The following is a 15,610-nucleotide window of genomic DNA, read 5'->3' on the forward strand; positions in this document are numbered from 1 at the left end:
GACTGGTGTTCATTTTTGCATCGACTATGACTCCGAGATCCCTTTCCACTGCTGTGCTACATAGAATGGTACTTCCCAGGCTATAGGTGTATTGGTGATTCTCTCTCCCCAGGTGCAGCACTTTGCACTTATCTTTGTTAAATTGCATCCTATTCTGATCTGCCCACTTTCCCCAGTCTATCCAAATCCACCTGAATTTGCTCCCTACCCTTTAGTGTGTTGACTATACCCCATAGTTTGGTGTCATCTACAAATTTGGACAGTGCTTTCTACACCCTCATCCAAATCACTGATGAAGATATTGAACAGTACCGGTCCAAGGACAGAGCCTTGGGGGATACCACTGCCCACATCCCTCCAGGTAGAAACCGACCCATCCACCATCCACCAGTTTAGGCACCTGGCCCTGGCTTTGGCCCTTAGTGCTGTGCTGAGGGAACACACTGCTGACCGCAAGTCATTTAAAATAATTGCCATGCTCTGAATGAGGCTGGACAGATGTCAGGGCTGAAATGTGTCATCTGTTCCCTTTAGGAATCTGTTTTCTGTTATCCTGCACTCATCACCATGACATCCAGGGAATAAGAGGAGGACTCTGGACATGCGCTAATAGGGTTAGTATGGAGGTGTGGGAAGGAGTTTCCTTTGCACAGGGAGTAAAGCAGGTTAAGACCCTTGGATGTGATTTAAGACTCCTATTGCCAGCTCTGCCACAAGCTCCATATGTGACCTTTCCCACATCACTCTGGGCCTTAGTCTCTCCATCTGTAAAATGGGCGCAGTCATATTTTCCTGCCCCACTGGAGCCTGGGGAAGTGAAATTCATTAACATTTTGCACAACAACACTGTTGTGCAAAATGCTGTGTGCAATTCATTTTGTGCTGCACTCTGTGGCAGGGAGCAGAGTACGGGGAGGGGAGCCCTGAGCCTGCACAGCAGGTTCCCCTGGGGATCAACATGTAGGGAGTGTGAAACAGCCCTGTAGCCTGCCTAGTTAAGGAGCAACACTTGGGTAGACTGACTAGCAGCTGCCCCTGGGCTGATAAAACAGATACTGGAAGGAAGGGAAGGGGAGGATGCTGTTAAGAAGACAGGAGAGAAGCTAAAGAGTGCCTGAGCAGGGCAGACAGGGAAAGGCTTGGGAAGATCTCAGCCTTACCGGGACAGTGCACCTTAACTGTCTCAGGCAAAAAGGGCAGTATTTTTTGTTTGGCTAGAGGGCTGGAAGGGTCTGATTTTTATTTACTCCCTGAAGGACTGGGGAGCACTAAAAAAGGGTGAAGAGGAGGTCCCCCCAGGAGCCCAGGCGAGCTCGGCTACAAAGTAAGGAAATGACTGATAGTTAAGGAATATGGAGCAAGAGGGCAGAAGCCCAATAGGCAGCTGGGACAGGGCCCATGTAGAGAGGCAGGGCACAGCAAGGTCCTGCTGATAGAGATGAGAACGCTAAAGACGGGTATCGCAGAGATCACAAACCATGGTTCGGACCAGTGGAGTAAGGGGGCTACGGAGCGAGAGAGACAGCCGAGTCCCAAGGTAACAATTTTGTGAGCGGTGAGCAGCCTCCCTTTCCCAAATCACCGTCTCATCTGAACCAAAACCATAGTAGGCAGTGGAACAGAGGCAAGCCTTCCCCAAGCCGAGGTCCAGGGCGAGAAGGCTAAGCAAGGACCCTACTGTGCTGTGACACACTCCGGTCCTCCGCTGGGGAGGGTCATGTCCCTATTGATCGATACAGACACGCTACAATCAGTGTGTAGCTGACTGAGCATCCAGGATGCTTTTCCTCCACCTCTAAAAAGCGCAATATTTCATTGCAGTTACTTTTATAATAATACATCCTGATGCATCAAACCCTATTACCCAGCTTGTGATTTAGCCTGGTGTAACATGACTCAGTTTGATGTATACGGAGGGTTTTATTTCCTTTAATGTACTATAAATTTAGGGTAGGAGGGCTAATTCTAAATGCATTACAGGCAGTAGGAGACATCATTTACACTACCCTGAACTGATGGTTTACCCCATTAATTCACTGCAGGCTTCACGTTGAGGCATGAAGCCTTTCGGTGTCCTACCTTTCCTGGCGGTCTGTCTAATCCAGCGTCTGTATGGCTGCTGAGCAGACCTTGGCCCTTTGCCTGTGACATGAGGGTGTGAGTGTCTCTTGGCTTGAAGCCGAGGTTTCAGGAGCCTTGACAGGTTTTTAGAGGTCTGGTCTCCCAGTGAAATGGGAGACTGGTTTACATAATGGCTTAGAGGGCTTATCTCCAGGAGCAGTAGATCCGGATAGGACAAAACTGGGATCCGTATATGTTGCACTTAATAAGAATAAGGTCCTGGCCACCTCAGGAGTAATGTGCTTCCACTCTCTGCCCATTCCAGGGTTGTATCCATCAGTCTTCAGGACTTTTATACTGTGTGTAAACATGGCGTCTAAGGCCCCTGGCAGAAGTGCAAGTGAAGGTGTGATAGGATCCGATGTGGGATCTCTACAGTTGTGCTTCCTGTAGGTGTGATTATGGGATCCAGCATCAGATCCCATCATGCCTTATTGCTGGTGCAGGGGGAGTCTGGGCTCCTGATGCTGGGCTCCCATGTCTGGGAGCTTTGTCAGCTGATGGGGCTTGCAGCTGCAGAGGCACATTATGCGCTCCTGTGTTTGGGAGCCCCCAGGTGATCCAGCTCCCAGCCACAGGTGCATGGTGTGGCCCTGCAGCTAGGGACCTGGATCAGCTGGGGGATTGTGAGAGCATATAGGAGCCCCAGCCTGGCCACACGTTCAGTTAATGGCATGATACGAACCAGCCACGAAGTTATTGCATGTTTTTTTGCGATAACTTTGTGGCTTATTCCTTGTTTTTTCACAACATTAATTGCATTAACGTGGTCAGGTGACAACTTAAGAGGTGACTAACTGGCTAATCACGTCATAAACTTAGACTAACATCGGTGGGCCCTGTTCCTGCAGCCTTGTGTGATGTAGTTTCAAGGCTCAGATGACTGCCTGTCACAAAGGGAGGTGCATTCATGTTTTTTCCATGACTTGAGCAGGGTGGAATAAGTTCACACTTCAGTCTATTTAGGGACATAATGTGTGCACTTGGACCTGGCCCCGTGTGAAAAAAAAGGGAAGCACATCCCTCTCTGTGCTGGTAGCAGCTCCTACCAGATATATAACATACAAACAAGTGCAGATTGACAAGTGGGAATCAAATACCATCTCTACCCCAGCGCTGGACCAAGCCCAGTCATTCCCAGCAGCTGGCATGAGAGTGTTTCATGTCAATTTGCCTCACATATCAACAGATACTGCTAGGTCCCAAACGTATCAGAAGAGTATGTGTGATCTCGGGCCCAAATATTCAGATCTGGCAGGATTCAGTGGGTGCAAAGCTATTCAAGACAATGGAGTTTCATCCATGTATACCTATAATAATTTGGCTCGTTGTGCTGATGATTTAATTGTTGCTTCCATGGACTCCAGGGGGAGCAAGATTGGGCCCAGCAATTTCTCTGATCAGCCGTGTTACCATAAAAGCTGCTTGCTGGCTTTCCAAGTAGCACCTGTGTTAAGTGAGGCACTGAAGAGTAGCTTTTCTTCTTTCCATTCTTGGATACTTATGTACAAGCATTAGATGATCCTGGCTGTCCTTCCCATTTTGTGTGCTCAAAAATAGATAGGGTTTGGTACTTTCTCAGTGCGGGTATTAATGAGGGAGCTGAAGGAGAATTAACTTTGTTTTTATAAATAATATTGACACTGTCATTTAACTGGATGATTGCCTTGGGCATTAATTTAGTTTAGGTCCTGTTATTATATGTATTACAGTAGCACCTAAGACATTGCCATCAAGATGGAGATATTGGTAGGGTAGCTGCTGTATAAACACTCAGAAAAAGAGATGCTGGCTCCAAGACCTTGACAAAAGAAACAGAGGATGCATTTACATGTGCATTAATGTGCCTTTGCTAATGCACGTTAAATTTAGTACCTCCAATGTGATTTTCTAAATCAATGTGCATTAGGCTGCTCTAATGCGCAGTAGCACATTTGCACAATTTTTAATGACAATGTGCAGTAGACTTTTATTGCACATTAGTGTAATATCATGGGTTTTTACATGATGCTTTAATGCACAGTAAAATAGTTTACTAAGCATTAAAGCGCACGTGTAGACATGCCCAGTGGGTGGGAGAAATGAAGCATGTTAGGGAAGGGGAAAGGAAGAACAGGAAGATGAAGTGACTTGCTTTTGGTCACACAGGAAGGCTATGCCAGAGCCATGAAATGAGCCTGTATCTCCTAAGTCTCAATCCAGTGTCACAACCACAAGACTTGACTCTTTTATTTGGTGCAGTGAAATCAATGTGCAGTTTTAGGTGCCAAAGGAATACAGAATATGACCCTTGCTTTGTTAGCAAGTAAAAACAAATACATTTTCATTTGCAGTTAATTCTGGACCATGCTCAGTCTGCTGATGCTCACAAGTATTTGCATGGAAATGAGTCTCTTGGCTAATCGGATTTTATTTCCAGCATCTAATCAATGCTTAGGGCTTTAGGGTTTGATTACTGGAGTAAGTGTTTGCTGAAAACAAGATTCAATCTCTTGCTATTTTTCCTTTGAAAATCAACTTCCTTCATTTTTGTTCTCAGGTATTTAGGACTTCATTGATCTTTTTGGCACTTTGTGACTACTCATTCATCTTGTCAACAGTTGAAATAAAGGCTGAATCTCTAAATAGGAAATGACATTACAAAATAGAATGAATCCCATTTCCAAGCCATTGCTAATTGCTAAGTTTCACTTCCATCTTTCAGCAGGTCTTTCTGTAGGCATACCCATTTATACCACATACCCAGGAAAAATCATTTTGAAAAATGCAGTTGCTTCTTATGGAAGGAAAAGTAAACTGAGAACATCACCAGGGCCTGAATAATCACACCGCAAACGGAGCTATAGGAATGAATTTTGCAATTTGGATGCAGATCATTTTGAATGTCAGCTGTGTCATATGTAGCTGAAAACGTATGTGCCTTGTATTTAGAAAGGGATGAAGTGAGTGCGTTGGGAGGGGCTGCAGCATGGAAACATCAAATATGTGCATGGAGAAAAGGCCTCTTTTGTCCATGGAGGGTAGGATCACATGGCCTCAGCAGGAGATTTTGCAGATATTCAGTCCAATAACAGTAGCCAGTGCTCCACTGCGGTCCTGCAGGAGAAACAAGATGCTGTAAGAGTAGGGAGAGGAAGCACCGGGCATTTTTTGGCTGCAGTTGCTCTCCGTTTTTCTGCTCCCCCAACTCAACTATTGGATATTTAGTTTTAATTTGCAACAAATGCAGCTGTTGGCCCCAGATCAGGGAGATGGTGCGGAGGGATGGATCTAAAAACAGGCTTGCAGAAAAATGGATCTTTAAAGGTGGTTTGAAAACTGTTTTCACTTGCATGTTTTTGATTCTACTGAAGTACAGGGGGCAAATTCTTCAGTTCTTACTAGGATGGCCATCAGAGAGGACAGTCCTCTGTCCTCTGATATGAAACTGGATGCCTTTATGTCTGCTATTTTTCTCTTGAAGAGGAAAAAATAGAGGACATAAAGGTGTTGGGTTTCGTATCAATAGAGGACAGTAGCAGAAAACCAGAATGTCCTCTATGATGGACACCCTAGTCCTTACTTGGGCTAAATTGCTGTTCCTTTCCATGGGAGTTAGGCCCACAGCAAGTATGCAGGGAATCCATATGTGCTCCCTATACGCTGTGTATTACTTGTGTCTACTCCTTGTATTTACATAAATACCTGACAGTGAGTTTTCAAGTGCCACATCATCATCAGTATTTATCGGCATCTTTCTATAGTTCCCACTATGGCTCAGGGACAAATACAAAACAGGACTGGGCCTGCGACCCGAAGAACTTGCACTCATAGGTCCTCAGCTGGTGTAAATTTTGGAGTTGGTTTTATGAAAGAGTACTTAGAAAAATCAGCTGTTAAGCAGCAGGACCAGAGCCTTTTCTACCTATTTGGTACCTAAATGGCACTTAGGCACTAACTAAGACCTTATTCAACTCTGCTTGAGTCCTTGAAAAGCCATTAATGCAAAACGGGGTGGATGCCTCTCCTCCCCACTTCTTTCTGTGACTTAGGCTTATGTTTAAGATGAAGGCCCATTGCAGAAGTGTGCACTTACTGAGTGGAACAGGGTGGAATAGGATTGGATTAGATGCCTGAGCACCACTTAGATACCCAATAAGTGGAATTGGATCTGGTCCTAAACTTATCTTGCCCTGAACTAGAAAACTTCCTTCAGAATGCAACGTGCATGTGCACGTGCGCTCTCTCTCTCTGTCAACTTTAGATGGTAATGGCAACACTGCCCATTGATAAGCTTGCCTCACACTTCCTATTATAAGACCCTGTTTTGGTGGTTTGCACTGCCAAAATTCTCTGTCTGTCTGTCTGTGTTATATATATAACAGAGAGAGCTATCCCAATACCACATTGAGGAGCCCAGTGATATATCCCACTGATTATGCTCTTTTGTTCTAATATGGAAACTTCTATTCACTATTCTCCAAGGCTTGGCCAAACAGCATTTCCTCTTTGAGGTAAGCAATAAGAAACTAATGGGGGAAAATGGGCTACAAAAGAGTGTTTGTGACTCCCTCTTTGCTCATTTAGCAGAACTGGGAAAAGGACCCAGACATCCCAATTTCAGGGTTGCATTTTAGCCACCGCTAATTACACTGTTAGTACAGTGAATATCCAGTTCTGTTTGTATCGCACCTAGGCAGTATGAATAATTTTAGTTTATGATAAAAATAATTAGGTATAATGGACCCCGAGTCTTGGCTACTGTAAAACAGTGTTGCTGTAGAAGCCAGTCCCATTTATGAGAATCTAGTCCAAGTGCCCTAATAGGTGTTCACATTTCATTGTGTTAGGTTTGCATTTCATTTCACAGCATGTTCATAGTCCTGGTACATTTCGTGCCGACTAAATGTTTAATTATGCAACGTATTGCGACAGCATATTAATTGCCACATCCCAGCAACGCCTTAGGATACTGTGATGTATTTAGCCATAACCCCATTTTAATGTCTTTTCTTTTGTTTGGGACTCAGCAGTTACTGAGAGATAGGAAGAGATCTAATTGGCAGGTTTCTTTTAGGCATTCCAAAGGAAATGATCTGCAGAGGGGGTTAAAAGAGGTCACGGGCTTTGTCAGCCAGTGCAGGAATGGCACATCGGACAGATAACTCCAAATGGAGAGAGGCTTTGAGGCAGCTCTGGGACTGATGAGTCTGGCCCCGTGATGCAACTGGACGGGTGCATCCAGATGAGTGCGCACGTGCAGGGGCACATGTTTGCCGCAGCACAGATAGCAGTGGCACGTACTTGTGCCCCAGGGCACGCCCCTCCATGCGTGCTCTGGCGTGCACCAAATTTTCCCGGGCGGGGTAGGGGAGGTTGGGACCAACACCTGTGCTGGCCCCAGCACCCTTACCTGGAATCCTGGGGGCTCCTGGGGCGGCAGCGGCACCAGTCCGGCTGCACGGAGCCTCGCCGGCGGTCAGTGTGTGGCTGTGGCTGGCTACGCTCTATTTTTGGCAGCGCACGCTGCTGCCACATGTGCCGCACCACTTTTTTTACAGCGGATTTCTTTTTACACCAGGATCTTCCAGTGTCAGATTTTGGTGCCGCATTGCAAATTAGCAGCACAGCGAAACAGGTGCATGTGTGCCAGGTGTGGTTTGCGGCACCTCAAACAGCTTTCAGGTGCTGCAAACTGCATGTGCATGCTCATCTGGACGTGCCTGATTTGTCCGAGTCAGGAAGGGGGCAGCGAGACACTTGACCTTAATGTTACTTGGATGATTGTCAATAGGAGGATCCATGTGGTCAGTTCAGTAAGGAGGGAGATGTTCCTTACTGCTGCTTCCTGGATGAGCTGGAGTGGACAATTCTAGAGCCTCCAAAATCTATTTAGTTTGGGTACCTACCTGGCCCTGAGCACATCCTGCAGTAAGTTCACTCTCATGAAATCCTTCAGAGGTTAGGGAAGTGCTAGTATCCCCATTTTACAGAAGGAGAACTGAGGCTCAGGTGGAATAAGTGACTTGCTGGGAGGACGCCCATGAACAAAGCCGCTAATCCGCACCGTAACCTTGACCTATGCACTCCTTCCCTCTCAGAAGAGGTTTCACTAATCTTGTTAGGTGATAATAAGGGTCTGGATGAGAATTCCAGCTGTGTGGACAGAGGAAAGGTTGACTCTTTAACAACTAATAACAATAGCTATTGTTTTGTTGCTTTTCAGTATTCGTCTGGCTAATTAAAAGTTTACATTGCAGATACTTTAAAAAAAAATGTAAACAGTAACCATCAGCTTGTTATTTGTCTGCTTATCCAACCATTCTGCGCCGTTTTAATTGGGCATAGAGGGAAATAAACTTATCAAAATTCTCATCAAATGGAAACGGTTTTCCATGTGGATTTTTCCAATGTGCTGCCTTCCAGCAAAATGTCATTTTCTCTCTTATTTATTTGTGCAAGCAAGTACATTTTCATTTTTGTGGAGGAAATAGATTTGATGCAGCCTCTCACCAATAACATGTCAGAGCTGAGCAAATGAAGAACGGAGCCTTTTTGCAAAATTGTCCTCTGTAGCCTCATTAAAAAGTCTTGCACATTGGCAAAAGAAAGGAAATCAGTAATGTCAGAGGACAGATTGCTTGGTTGGTGTCTCTGGATTAGCTTAGAGTAATCAATCTTTTCTTTATTTTCATCCTTTAAAAACTTCACTTTTGTTGGGAGCAAATAATCTGCTTTAAAATTCGTGTGTGGCTTTGCATATATAAGCGAAAAAGGAAGGAACAACTGGTAAAATTACACAGTGCAGCAGCGTATGTAGCAGAGATTTAAGAGATGCTTTAAAGAACACTAACAACTAGGTTTCTAACTGGAGATAAAGATGCTGTTACACATGTAACTGCCTTGGAGAAACACTATCCCAGCTGTAGTAAACGGTGAATTTGTAACGTAATGGGGCACCTTGTCTCATTTTGGCTGGAAGGAGAAAGATCATTTGGTCTAATACATTTAAACATTTCCCACCTTGTCTGTTGGGCTGAGATCAGTGCCTGTCTCACTGATGGGTATCAGCCAGTCTGCTTCAGTCTGTGTCGTCTTGTCTTTTGCTTTATGCCTAGATCGTAGTCTTTGGAGTAGGGACTTTGTTGCATGCTTGTTCAGTGCTTAGCACAGTGCAGTCTTGCTAGGATTCCTTGAGTAGGATTCTTAGGAATAATAATAATATTGAATAAATGAATAAATTGAGAGGGTTCAGGGTTGCAGTTTCATGTCTGTGCTGATGCATTATCTTCTACCCAAATCCATCCTGAGGGGCATTGCAAATAACAGCAGCTATTAGAACGAAATCTTTCCGTGTCCTTTGAGTTCATTACTAACCAGGAGTTTACCAGATTCAAGAGCATGAGTCATCCGGCAGTTTCCTTAGTGGATGGGACTATAACCACTTCATGACAAATTACACATGCTCAGTGTCAAAGTTTATTTGGAGGTGGACAGTGTTGGGAGCAGGATTACAGGGAATTCATAAGTGAGGGAGGATTCAGGGAAGGAGGTTGTAGCTAATAAATGTGCTTGGATTATTTTTATTCCATGCGACGGTCTTTCAGGCTCTAGCCTGAGTTTTTATTTACTTCTTTTTAACTTCTGCCCTCATAAACTGCAGTCACCAGCTGAGTGAGACTGGACAAGACTCATCTCATACTTAGTGGATGTGCCTGCACGTGCATTTACGCTGGCTTAAATTTACTGTGCAGTAAGCAGGAATAGGCTGGCATCTACACACGTGTTACTGCGCAGTAACTAATGGGGCGTAAATTTGATACCTGCATGATGCAGGTATCAAATATATGCTCAAATTGGAGTAAGTCACCATATTTACTGCACAGTATGGGTGTGCATGTGTAGATGTGCACCCATACTGCGCAGTAATTTTGGTTACTGCATAGTAAATGCGGACACGTAGACAAATCCAGTGCGTGGGCATATGACCAAAAAAAACCAACCAAGTCATTTACTGATTTTAAGTTGTAGTAACTTTACTCTGGAATAAGGAGTGGTAACCTGCTCCTAAGCTGGCTGCTCTCAGTAGGTGCTGTTGATAAGGGGCCTGGTCATATGTGGGAAGGGTGCCAGTTTGTATTGAGCACCCCTGGATTAAAGCGACTAGGGGAGAGGACACACAGCATGTTTATGGTAACTTTACTTCATATTCCTTACATATTTTTCAAGGGGTAACTGCTTTGAAGTCGAGTGATTTTCTACGTAGTCAGGATGTGTTTTGTGTGTCTACTCCACTTTTACTGTGTAGTGAAGCGAGTTTACTATGTAGTAAACGTGTTGTGTGTCCGCACTCTGTCATCCCCCATCACTGGTTGTAGGAGTTGACTCGCATAAAGATCCCGCACTCCAGAGTTGGTGGCACCCATTCAGAAAGGCAGAGAGGCCCTTCTTGGCAAGCGCAGAGTGGCCTAGCTCCGTTAACATTAGCAGAGCTATACGCTGATTTAGTCCAGAGAAGAATCCCACTCCCAGAGCTGTCTGAAGTTTCTCTCTTTCCCCTACATTATTGACACCACTAAGAGGAAGGACATTGCTTTTGATGAATTTGAGGAAGCCTTGTTCTTCCTTATCACGTGATTACCTACATAGTAAAGAAACAGGCAGCAGGCACAGGAGCTTCAAAGAAGGATTACGCTGAGTGCACAGGAGCTTTAAAGAAGGATTATGATGGTTTGCACTATTCTTTTTCTGCTTAACCAATGGAGAAGTGCACTTGTTTTGAAAGGAAGAAGGCAAAGGAAGGGAGTGTACAAAGAAGACAACTACTGGGTTGGCTTGCTGGGGTCTCTCATTAGGACTGAGGCCAAAAGATGGCCACGAATTGAAAATGTTAAACTTTCAGACCAGAAGTTCTGGGCTTACAGTTTGGACCAACCAAGAACTGGCCTGAATGTTTGCCCAAATCCAATCCTTCTTCAATTTGGGGAAATTTTGCTCATCTCTGAGCCTCCAGGGAGAGAATCACAGACTGCAGGCTGTCTCGTGAGTCTCTGGTGAAAATTTAGTCTTCCTGAGCCAAGTCCATCCCTGGTATAACTCAGCTTGAAGTGAGTGAAGTCGGAGCAGAGATGCATTTGGCCTGTGATTTAAAATGAAATAGGACCTTTGTCAGAGATCTGCTGATTTTCACCCAGAATGAGTAATCATTGGATAGTGTATGGGGAGCAGTGCAGGAGCTGTATTTACCCACTTTCATTCATGTAGCCAGTGTTTATAGCAAGGCAACAGGCCCAGTTGAGATATTTAAAAGGGAGAAAAATAATTGGGAACACTTCCATTTTTTGCTCCATAAAATTGTAGGAGCCCTGTAGGTATTTGGAGTAATATAACAAGATGGGAAGAGACAAGGCCTCTGTCATTCACTCTCCGAAGGATTAGCCGGGTGAGCAAAGTAAATATGAGCTCAGGATTAGACAGGTGATCAAAGTAGACGTGAGCTCAGTGGGGAGTTGTCATTTGTCACCACGTGTAGCATTTCTGGTGCTTTTTCCCAGGGTGTGAGATGGGGTCTTTTATCCCCAGCCCCAAATTATTTGTAGCGAGGTGTCTCAAGAGCATGGACTGTAGGTCATGCCTCTCCTTTGATGTTCTGGAGCACGCAACAGGCCAGTAGATGGGATTATCTTGGGCAGACATTGTTTGGTGCTCTCTTTGCTTCGTATTGCTGGGGGTGCAAAGTGATTCTGGGAGCTATCCGATGAAAGCAGAGAATGGAGGATTCCTGATGCCTCTTTTGCTTACTCCAGGGTGAAGTGTGAGTACCTCCTTAGTGTACCTACTAGTGTAAAGCCAAGTGAAAGTGAGAAGAGAATGAGGACCAGGGGATCAATCTAGATGTGATTTGTAACCGGTGTATCCGTTTATATAGTCCTGAGCATCAGCATCAGCTTGCACCTGGGTACAAACATACCTGCTGAGGTAAAAGACAAGACATCATTCACCTCATGGGGCTTTGGATCAGCCTTTACACACCTTACACCGCTTACTCTGCTGATTTCTAAATGCGTTTCACTTCTGCATACCAAGGAAAACTAAGACATGGGCGGTAGGCTTGATACTAGTGAATCCTGAGCCAGGGAGTCCAGAGCAGACAAGGTCAGGAAGCAAGGGTCCAAACTAGAGTCACAAGTTAGGGGATTATGAGCAGGAGGATCAGAATCACGGGCAGGATGCTGAGATCCAGGTATGAGTCAGTAGCCAGGGCATCCAGAGCAGGCTAATGGTAGTTGTAAGCGACTGGGATGTGGACAATCAGTGAACTGAAGCCAAGGGCCAGGAGCAGGCTGTTGGGAGGTGGGGACTGGACTGGGGTCAGGAACTGGCAGTCCTGGTCAGGGACTGGCTTCTTCCCCGGTGTAGAATTAACTGCATCGCTGTGGACAGGCAGCGGAACATGTCACTACTCATTCTGAATCATTAGCATTGTATGGTAGCAGCTGCTGTGTATATCCGGCTGAGGAAGGAAGAAGGGTGATCAAACGGAAGTTTAGTCTGCTTGCAAAATGGGCAGTAGTTCTAGCATCATTTTTGCGGGTTTCTTTTTTTGGTCAAAGCTTCATAGATTCATAGATGCTAGGGTCGGAAGGGACCTCAAAGGATCATCGAGTCTGACCCCCTGCCAGTGGCAGGGAGAAGGGCTGGGGGCAGGCGACCCCAGCCAGGTGCTTGTCCAGTCTCCTCTTGACCCCCGGGGTAGGGGAGAGCACCACCTCCCTTGGAAGCCCGTTTCAGATTCTGGCAGCCCTAACCGTTAAGTTTCTGATGTCCAACCTAAACCTGCTCTCTATCAGCTTGTGGCCGTTGTTTCTGGTTACTCCAAGGGGTGCTCTGGTAAACAGAGCATCTCCTATTCCCTGCTGCCCCAAGATCCCCCCCTCAGCCTTCTCTTGCGGAGGCTGAAAAGGTCCAGGTCCCTCAGCCTTTCCTCATAAGGCCTTCCTTGCAGGCCTCTAACCATATGAGTGGCCCTCCTTTGGGCCTTGTCAAGGTTGTCCACATCCTTCTTGAATTGTGGCGCCCAGAATTGGTACTCTAGCTGCAGCCTGACCAGTGCCTCATAGAAGGTGAGCATCACCTCCCTGGACCTGTTCGTGATGCACCTACTAACGCATGACAAAACGTGGTTAGCTTTGCTAATTGCTTCATCACATTGACGACTCATATTCATCTTGGAGTTGACAATAACTCTGAGATCTCTTTCTGTTACTGCTGTGCTGCTGAGAAGGTCACCCCCCAGCCTACAGATGTGCTGGTGATTCCCTCTCCCTAGGTGCAGCACTCTGCACTTGTCCTTGTTGAACTGCATCCTGTTGTTCTCTGCCCAGGTCTCTAACCTGTCCAGGTCCACCTAGATTTAGTTTCTTCCCATCAGTGTGTTTGCTTCCATTTGTAATGGATATTTAACTAAAGACTTCGAGAATGGACAACTCTATGATATACTTCATGTGAGAGATTCATTGTCAGAAACTCTTTTCCAAGGTGAACTCAGATATCACTTCCTCGCCTCTTTCTTTTCTCTCCTGGGTTGTAAATTATACCTGATCTCTCACTCCTTTTAAAAAAAAAAAAAAAGCTTTCAGAATGCTTTAAAATATCCTTTGTTTTAGATCAGTGAAGTCTTTACCAGAGTTAGGCCTGTTTTAACCTCCTTACATAGCTCCTGTTACTCTATTAGCTTAGGAAATCACAATCTTTAATGAATGCATCTTTAAAACACCCCTGTGTGACTATATCCTCCTCCTTATACAGATGAGGAGCTGAGGCTTACCGAAGCAGAACAAGTTGCCCGTGGGTTAGACACAACGTCTGAGGTAGAGGAGTGACTTGAACTTGGGTTTGCCAAGTCCTAACAGCTGGACCCTCTATATGTACTTTGCAAGGAAGGGACAATATTTTTCTGACATACTATTTGAATTAACAGATTTATAGTATTTAAGGCCAGAAGGGACCATTAGGTCATCTAAATTGACCCCCTGTATGTCAGACCAGTAAATCACCCTGTTACCCTTGTATTGAGTCCACTAACTCATGCCTGACTAAGGCATAACCTCCAGAAATCCATATGAAAATCAGTTTTTATTCAGTGGTGTTCACAACCCTTTGGCTTTCTGTCTGCATCAAGTCCGCCCCTATACTATACTGTTATCAGCAGACAGTGAGTTATTAGCATGAACTATCAAACATTTGCTAAAATTTCATTTTGAACTGTATATTTGCAAATCTCACAACCCCTACTGCCCTGGCCAGACATCAGTTGAATGTGATGATTTAAGCAGGGATGATCTTTCTTGAGCAGAGGCTGGACTAGGTGGCTTCCTCAGATCCTTTCCAGCTGTATTTTTTTCTGGGTCCGTGATTCTGAATTACATACGATTCTGCTCCTTGTTTGGATGGTTGGCCCTATGTTAGTTAACAATACTGCATGATTTATGAATAATATGATTGTAATTCAGATTCATGCCCTATTGGAGATGAGTGAGTGTGTGTGTGTGTGTTTAAATTACACTGCTATTGCAAAAGATATAAATATATAAATTACTGTGCAAATGGCACAGCATGCATGTGATTCTCAAGTGCTCAGCGCTACTCTGATTCTGCTCTCAGTAAAGTCAATGGCTCACATTTAGGCCAATGAGGAGCGCTTTTGAAAGTGTCACCATGCATGGTCCCTAGTTGTATTTATAGTCTGAAGGATCTACAACAATGCTGTCCAACTTTGGCAAGGCCAGGGGCCACACGGCCCCCTGCCATGCTTCATAGATTTCATAGACATTAGGGCTGGAAGGGACCCCGGAAGATCATCAAGTCCAGCCCCCTGACCCAGGGGCAGGAAGTCAGCTGGGGTCATAGGATCCCAGCAAGAAGAACATCCAGGTTTCTCTTGAAGGCGTTCAATGTAGGTGCTTGAACCACCTCCGGTGGCAGGCCATTCCAGACCTTGGGGGTTTGGACAGTAAAGAACTTCTTCCTTATGTCCAGCCTGAAACGGTCTTGTAGGAGTTTCTAACCATTCTACCTTGTAATCCCTTGGGGCTCTCTGGTGAACAAACGTTCCCCCAGATACTGATGGTCACCCTTGATAAACTTATAGGTGGCCACCAGATCACCCCTGAGCCTGCGCTTTTCCAGGCTGAAGAGCCCCATGGCTCTCAGCCTGTTGTTGTGAGGTCTGTTTTCCTGACCTCTGATCATGCACATGGCTCTTCTCTGGACTCTCTCAAGCCTCTCCACATCCTTTTTGAATTGTGGAGCCCGAAACTGGACACAGTACTCCAGCTGCGGCCTCACTAAGGCCGAGTACAATGGGAGAATGACATCCTGTAATTTGCTTGAGAAGCATCTATGGATGCAAGCCAGCATTTTGCTCGCTTTACTAGCCGCAGCATCACATTGCAGGCTCATGTTCATCTTGTGGTCAATCCTGACCCCCAAGTCCCTCTTGTCCGTAGTG

At 45.3% G+C, this 15,610-nt stretch overlaps 1 protein-coding gene across 1 annotated transcript in view; it reads left to right on the top strand.

Annotated features, from left to right (window-relative positions):
• Window positions 1-15,610, top strand: part of ARMH4 (armadillo-like helical domain containing 4) — a 116,658-nt gene that overhangs the window by 72,473 nt on the left and 28,575 nt on the right. The gene's annotated exons all lie outside the window — the stretch shown is intronic.

The sequence above is a fragment of the Alligator sinensis genome, unplaced genomic scaffold (assembly GCF_000455745.1).
Source record: "Alligator sinensis unplaced genomic scaffold, ASM45574v1 scaffold708_1, whole genome shotgun sequence".
Classification (NCBI taxonomy): Eukaryota; Metazoa; Chordata; order Crocodylia; family Alligatoridae; genus Alligator; species Alligator sinensis.